Below are 8,955 nucleotides of genomic sequence, written 5' to 3' on the forward strand. Positions count from 1 at the left end.
AATTAATAGCACTGATAAACTGTTTAGGATGAAATGTGGCATTTGTATATGGAGCGAAAGGAACATGTACCACTAAAAATATATCACTAATACTAACTATAGTGGACTAATACTATACCCCGTCACCAGAGTTAGCAGGCCATGCTAGGGAAAACCAAAATAAGTTGTATACTCACTTCAAACGTTAACACTAATAAACACGCTAGGTACGCTCCATATATATTTAGCAGAACACTGAATTAATATCACGTAGTACAGTTCCAACCTTCGTAGGGTGAAGACGTATTTTCAATACGGTCCAAGCTATAAAAAGATACCTTTCTTTAAAAAAACCCAGTATTTTATTACGGTTATTTAATTGAGTGTTAAAAACGCATAACAGATGCGGCTATCCGTCTCTCAGTGGACCTAAAGTGTAGTGAATACGTGTTTACGTGACCAGACAAAAGGACTGCATCTCATTTTTATTAGTGTTTAAAATAATTTCATCTTATTTTACAACAGTCCTTTTGAAATTCATTTATAGTATTTATAGTAAAAAACTAGTGCTAAAATAACGTAAGTGAAAAATGAAGTGCGTGAAATAAACAATGTATTTATTTTATTTTTTTTATCCTCTGGAAGTAAATTAAATAAAATATTAAAAATTAAAAAATGGCAAACAATAGCGATTCAACCAAATCACCTGCACACTTTGATATAAGATTAGAACAAACAGCAATAACGCAAACTCCACCATCAGAATGGACTACAGTCGTTAACAAAAAACGATTGAGAAGTCCAGAAGAAGAAATCGCGAGGAAACAAACAAGAATCAGTGACTATTGGTTGCAGAAACCGATAGAGACAAAAAACAGTTTTAGCAACCTGTCGGAAGAAATTGAAGAGAACATACAACCAAGCCCTGAAAAAGTTGTTCCCAAACCACCACCAATAACAGTCTATAAGGTAGGAATAATAAAAAACATCCATGATTTATTAAAAACCATTACTACGAACTACACAATTAAAACAGTGAGCTATGAAACAATTAAAATCCAATTGTTCGAAGCGGATCACTTTAAAGTTCTTATAAAAGAATTAGATGAAAGAAACACCCAATACCATACATTCAGGCCAAAATCCGAGAGAACATTTAAATTCGTATTAAAAGGATTACATCACGGGACGGACTTTAACACCATCAAGGTAGCACTAGCTGAAAAAGGCCACGAGGTCGTAAATATTCACAATATACGACATCACACGACAAAAAAACCTCTGCCTATGTTTTATATAGACATAAAACCTAATGGAAACAATAAGGCGGTGTATGAAATCACCAAATTGGAAAATAATATTATTAAATGCGAACCACCACATATAAAAAGAATTATACCACAATGCACAAGGTGTCAAGCGCACGGGCACACAAAGACTTACTGTCGCAAATCATATAGATGCGTAAAATGTGCAGGAGAACATAAGACAGGAGATTGTACTCGTAAAGTTCGCGATGAAAAAGTGAAATGTGTCAACTGTAACGGAAATCATCCAGCGAACTACAAGGGTTGCGCAGTTCACAAGCAACTACAGCAGAAACTCTATCCTGCCTTAAGGGAAAAAAGGCATCAACAAAAACAATCCACTACTACCAATCTACCACTACCCACCAGAACAAGTCAACCAGACATAACTTATGCCCAAATAGTTGAAAATGGTTCAGCACAAAAACGAGAGACAATATCTCAACCTACTGAAACTAGCAACATCTCAAGATTAGAAAATATGATGGCCAAACTAATGGATCAAATGAGTACGATGCTTGGTCTACTCACAACCGTCGTAAGCAAACTTGCCTAATACCTGAAACCAATAGCTACAAAATCGCCGTCTGGAATGCCAATGGGCTCCAACAACATGCCAGGGAACTAAAAATGTTCGTAATTGAACAAAATATTGACGTTATGATGGTTTCCGAAACACACTTTACGGACAAAAATTATTTGAAAGTTCCTAAATATAAGCTTTATCATACAAATCACCCTGATGATAAAGCACATGGAGGTACAGCCATAATAATTCGAGATGATATAAAGCATTTCGAAAAAGAAAAATTCCGCAAAGACTACCTGCAAGCCACCAGTATAACCATAGAGGAAGCCCATGGACCATTAACAATTTCTGCGATTTATTGCCCACCCAAACATAACAACAAGGCAGAACAATTTCAAGAATTCTTCCGTACGCTAGGTAATAGATTTATAGCAGGAGGAGATTATAATGCAAAACATTTAATGTGGGGTTCAAGAATAATAACCTCAAAAGGTAGAGAACTGCTCAAAGCCATAAGGATAGATAACTTACAACATATCTCTACTGGTGAACCAACATATTGGCCTTCAGACAGAAATAAAAAACCAGATACAATAGATTTCTGTATTACAAAAAATATTGATCCAAAAAAGTGTCAGGCAGAATCATGTTTCGACCTGTCTTCTGATCATTCACCAATAATAGTAACAATTTCTTCAAAAATTACCATCAAAGATAAACCCCCTTCTCTGTGCAATAATAGAACTAACTGGCCCTCATTTAGAGAAAACTTAGACCAAAATATCTCTCTAAACTTACCGTTACAAACTGAAATGGATATAGAAATAGCAGCAATAAATCTTACAAAAAATATACAGGAGGCAGCATATTCCGCGACTCCCAACATTGAAACATTTCCAAGAAAAAATACACATATATCATGTACAATACAGAAAAAGATAGCAGAAAAAAGAAAGTTACGACGAAATTGGCAACAGCAAAGGACTGAAGAGAATAAAAGAAAATTTAATAGGGCCATAAAAGAGCTGAGAGATCTAATCCAAATCGAACAGAACCAAGGCATTCAAGAATACCTAGAAAACTTGACATCAACTGAGGCTACAGACTATTCGTTGTGGAAAGCAACAAAAAAGCTTAGGAGATCCCAGCAGCATAACCCACCTATTAAAACAAGCGAAAATAATTGGGCGAGAAGCAATAAAGAGAAGGCCGACATTTTCTCAAAACACTTAAAAAATGTTTTTAAACCTTTCCAGTCTCAGCTACATAAAGATGACGAAAATAAAATTACTAGCTTTCTAGATTCGCCATTTCAAATGGATTTACCGCACGAGAAATTAACGGTCAAAAAAGTTAAACATACAATAATGAGAGAGATTAATATTAAAAAAGCTCCTGGTTATGACTTAATTACTGGCAAAATTTTAAAAGAACTATCAGAAAAGGCTATAAAACTATTAACATATATATTTAATGCTATGCTACGAATTAATTACTTCCCTAGTATCTGGAAAGTAGCTAAAATATTAATGATACTTAAACCAGGAAAAATACCAGAAGATGTGACCTCTTACCGACCTATAAGTTTATTACCAATAATCTCGAAAGTTTTCGAGAAGTTATACATAAAAAAACTAAACTATATAATAGAAAAAAGAAAAATTATTCCAGAACATCAGTTTGGCTTTCGCAATAAGCATGGGACTATAGAACAAGTGCATAGACTTGTAAACCAAATAAACGCTGACCTAAATGCCAAAAGATATTGTTCGGCTGCTTTCCTAGACATATCTCAGGCTTTTGACAAAGTATGGCATACGGGCTTGCAGGTTAAACTAAAGAAACTTCTCCCTCATCCGGACTATCAGCTACTAAAATCGTATCTCACTGACAGACATTTTATTGTAAATCAAGGCGATGAACATACCGAATTAAATCCCATATATTCAGGAGTTCCGCAAGGTAGTGTACTGGGTCCAGTACTGTATCTTCTGTATACGGCTGATCTGCCCACCACAAAAATAACTACTGTGGCAACATATGCAGACGATACAGCAATCTTAGCATCCCATGAAGATCCAGTCACAGCATCAATAAACCTACAAACCCACCTGGAGCAAATACAATTATGGTTGAAGACATGGCGCATTAAAGCCAATGAATCAAAATCCACGCATATAACGTTTACCCTGCGTAGAAGAACATGTCCACCAGTAAATATCAATCATCGCCAACTCCCCCAAGCAGACCATGTTAAATATCTTGGTATGCATTTAGATCGACGCCTAACCTGGAAGAAGCACATACTCTCTAAACGGAAACAACTAGGACTAAAATTATATCAAATGTATTGGCTCATTGGGCGCAAATCCAAGTTATCATTAGATAACAAGGTATTGCTGTATGAGTCTATACTCAAGCCCATTTGGACATATGGAATTCAACTATGGGGTACCGCTAGCAAATCCAATATATCCATCATTCAACGGTTCCAAAATAAGGTGTTGCGTGCCATTGTTGATGCTCCGTACTATATTTCAAATAAAGTGATACAACGCGATATTCCTCTAGAACCTATAACGAGTGTAATCCAACGTGTTTGTGTGAAGTACTTCGAAAGAGTGTCAGTGCATCCCAATGTACTCGCTAATCAGCTAAATATGCGACGTGATAGTGAAGTGCGTAGACTAAAACGTTTAACACCATCTGATCTGATTACTGGACATATGTAGAGTTTAGAATAAGCATTAGAATAAGACTAATTAATTAAGATAATATTTTATACAGAAGATTGCTTAATGAAGTGATTTTCTACATGCCATGTATATATAATATAAACAAAAGAAATACTTATTGCCAATAGGGCAGATTGTGGACTTACGAAGAGTAATAATAAAAAAAAAAAAAAATATCACGTGACACTGCCGTTTGTGTATGCTTCAAAAAAAAAAAAAATATATATATATATATATATATATATATATATATATATATATATATATATATATATATATATATATATATATATATAGGTTTAGACAGATTGAACCTCAGTATATTCAAATCAGTTATGTAATTATAATTATACAATTTTAAAAATAAAAAGAGAAAAATGGAATATTTTGTAAACAAATTCAAAAGTTGGACAGCACAAAAAAAAAGTTATTCAACATACTTATTGCGTAACATAAAACCAACATTTCCAAATTGTCTTGGATGCTTACTAAATACCGTAAATATTACAATTAGAATTTATGGGATTTCCAATTACCTTGAACTCCAAATGTATATTCGGGTTTTGAAAGATTAACTCAAGAAATATAAATAACTCGCTCTTACATAAATAAATAACAAATATATATTCTGTTAAGCAATACCATAAATTGGTCAATAAAGCACAAAATATTTATTGTTTATTAAAATTTATTGTATCACCTTCCGAAATAATACCCTGGCCTTCAACGTGTTATTTGAATTTGAGGCAAGATAAACAAACAATGTTAATGTAGTGATTATTCGACGCATTTTTATAAAATCTAGTGCTTTTCCACTAATTTGGCCTTTCTAGACTTAAATGATGATTTCATCATCCACATTTCCTTCATCCACATCAAGGATTCAGTTGAAGACATTGACGGCCGAGCAAAGTGCATACGCCACTCTACGGTACGATGGTATCCAACGGTATTTGCTAAGCCAGTTCAATGTAAAACTTCTCCAATTGTATCAGTACATAGCGCCCAGTATATAAAATTCCATTTGCAATATAAAATTTTAAACAAATTATTTGTAAATTTTTTAAGATGAACAGAAACTTGTCAAAGCACAGTAAACACAAACTAAATGACAGATCACGTTCAGACTCCGCATTAGTAACAAGAGTCTAATTCTAGATAATCATGGAATGCACACAAGGATTTGAATTTGCAAAGTTGCCAGTTCTTGAAAATTATAAGTATATTTGAAGGATATGTGTATTAATAAATTATCTTGAAATCACAAATTGACCTAATATTTCCGTTTATACTCAAGTTAACTTTTTTTGATCTTCTATAATATAAAAATTGTAATATGAGGATCACTTTATAAGCATATTTCATCTTAAAATAATTTTGAGATGATAAAACTATACGTAATTATTTATCAATATAAATATATATATAAACAGTACAATAACAAGCCAAAGTTATAATTCTTGTAAATTATTCGTATATTTCAAGAGTATAATATATATTCCTTTGAAACTCAAGTTCAAATTTAACTAAGTTTATTGGTACAATATATTCATCTTTTTAATATAATAAATGTAACATGAAGAACCTTTTATAAACATATTTGATTTAAAAGGAAAAAGGGGAAATAAAACAATATGCTAGATAACAAATATAATGTATTCGGTATCTTTACAATCTAGTTAATAAATATAGTATTTCCAAGTTATCTCGCACTTCATCCAATATAACATCCATTGGAATTTTATCAGCTGCGTTGGCTTCAATCATATTTTTATTTATTTAAAGCGAACTAAGCTTCAATGTTTCTTATTTATGGTTTCAATGAACTGTGAATTTGATGAGGTATGCTCACATAAAGGATATCGAGTCACTATCAGTCGATTTTTTGTACGTCTACATTTGTACTCCATACTTTCGCATGGTCAACTATGCCAAAAATATAATGAATTTGGTATAGAATTGAATTCAATTTGCAAAATGTCCTCATATGTCTGTATGCTTTTTTGACAATATTCACACATCGATGATTTATCCATTACTGCCTACTATTTATAATCAAGATATGAATAGTATAAAAATAAATAAATTATATTATAAATAACTAAATTCTTAACCTTTTAAAAGAGATCTCGCATAAGTGTCACGATTAACCCTAAAATGGTCGCTGTACGTTAGATTCTAGCCCTCTATAGCTTGTAAATGGCAACGTCGCAAAATCAGACGGAAAATACCGAACTTTATCGAATGCCAACTATGATTCTCAAACATTAGCTTCTACTGCATTAGTACAGATGACAGTTGTGTGAACTTAGCGACAAAAGGAAATATAACAAGCCCTTAAAACTCTTTCCAAGTGACCATTTCCTGATGCTTATTAGACATTGTTTGCCATTAGACAAATTGATGTACTTGTTAGTAGATTAATCAAAATATTTATCTGCGAGCGGATGAGATGATATTGTTAGAAAATAGATGTAGTTAACATCAGTCTATGCTGAAATGGTATGAAAAAAGCTATGCGTGAATGTTTGTAATGTAACATCGGTCAAATCTCCCTCAGGTTTCTTGTCCACGGTACGAATCTGAATGGTCCAATTATCAATAACTCTGACACTCTGTCAATAACAAATATTGAAATATGGTTAAAATGAAGTAAGATTTTGTTTTTGAAAACTTGCTTGATTTCCCTTGCCTGTTGATTGTCTCTCTATCTTAACTATGAATTTAAAAAAGTAAAACTAAACCAAAACGGTAATGCTAATTTATAATTAGCTCAGCATACTGAATGATAAATAAGCTGTTTTGAATATCCGAGATTACTGGTGTGGTTTATTTCTTTTCATTACAGTTTTTTTCTATATACATTTAAAATTATTAAAAATGTATTATTAAGAGACAGTAGGCTCGTTCGACCTATTAACAATATTTAAGTATTTCTTTATTATACACCTGTGTAGTTTACCTTGTGTCCATTGATAGTAAATATCAATGTTGGCTGTTTTATCTTAAGTCAGGTTAATATTTTGTAATGTCAATTTAGTTGCATGTCAACGACATTAATTCAAAACAGTTTTTTACTTTTTAAAAATAGTGATATTCAGATGGAATGTGAAATTTTGTAAGATTGGAATGGATATGAAGAAAGCAAGCTATTTATTAATAATTGTAAATATTTGTCAAATATATTTCAGTAATATATTAAATTTTAATATAATAGAAACTATAGTAGATATAAAAAAATATACTGGTGAGGAGTTTCCTACATTAATGAAATAGCTACAGTATAAATTTTTATAAAACAATAATTATGAAATAAATTTATTTTTGAAACTTATTGCCGTAATAATAGTTAACTAGTTATAGTAGGCTGATTTAACTCATTAATTAAGTCTCAGATATAACCAAGTACAACATATTTATTCAATAGTGATATATTCATTCCAACCTTCCTATAACTTTTCAGATCCTTTTCTATAGAATGACTTTGTTTTGGTCACCCCTCTATAGTTTTCATCGATTGCTGATGATTTTTTGTTCGGGGTGTGTAGAACATCCATTTACCAGTAAGTGTAACATTGGCATCAGTCAATGGTTCCAAAGTAACATGTTGCCTGCTATTCGATATCATATTACGTGTATAATAAAGTGATTCAACGCAATATTCCACTAGAACCTATAACTATTATAGTATAAAATGTTAGTGTTAAGTACTTTGAACGAGTGTGTAATCTAATATACTTGCCAGAAAGGTAAACATGCGTAATGAGAGTGAAGTAGGTATATACTTTAGAATTAGATCATTTACATAGCTAGTTACTTACTGAAGTGATTTTCAATATACTATGTCTATAAGTTTATTATAAGAAATACTTATTGCCCACTCAGAAGAAACACAGAAAGAAACACAACCAAAGACAATGGTAAAATATTATGTTAAAGATATAAAATCATGGTAACGCTTGGTCAGAATAGTTTTAGAAGCTTTCAATTGAAGTTGAGTTGATGATGAGACTCAATATTATGCAGTTGTGGTCAACACACTTTTGGTCATAGACAATAGACATGAGAGATATAATTTATCATACATGTGTTGTGTAAGATCATTTAACATGTCCGTATCATCCAGTTTAAAAGTGCATACATATTCTATAATCTCACTGTATCTTTAATTCCTACCAGTAATGATAAGAATGTTGATAAAACATGTATCTTATTGCATATTGTATGCAGTTCAATAAAACTATAATTTCACAATCTAAGTTAATAAATAATGAACGTACACAATTAACACGAAAATAAGTTATAAATAGAGAGGTATGAAATGGAGATACTATACATGATTTGATTTCATGAGTTACATAATCGTAACCACTGTAAATTTTCACCTAACAATAATGAACAACCA

Source organism: Rhynchophorus ferrugineus, unplaced genomic scaffold (assembly GCF_030347505.1).
Source record: "Rhynchophorus ferrugineus isolate W39M unplaced genomic scaffold, kcgeb_rfMv2 rfM1, whole genome shotgun sequence".
Taxonomy (NCBI): Eukaryota; Metazoa; Arthropoda; class Insecta; order Coleoptera; family Curculionidae; genus Rhynchophorus; species Rhynchophorus ferrugineus.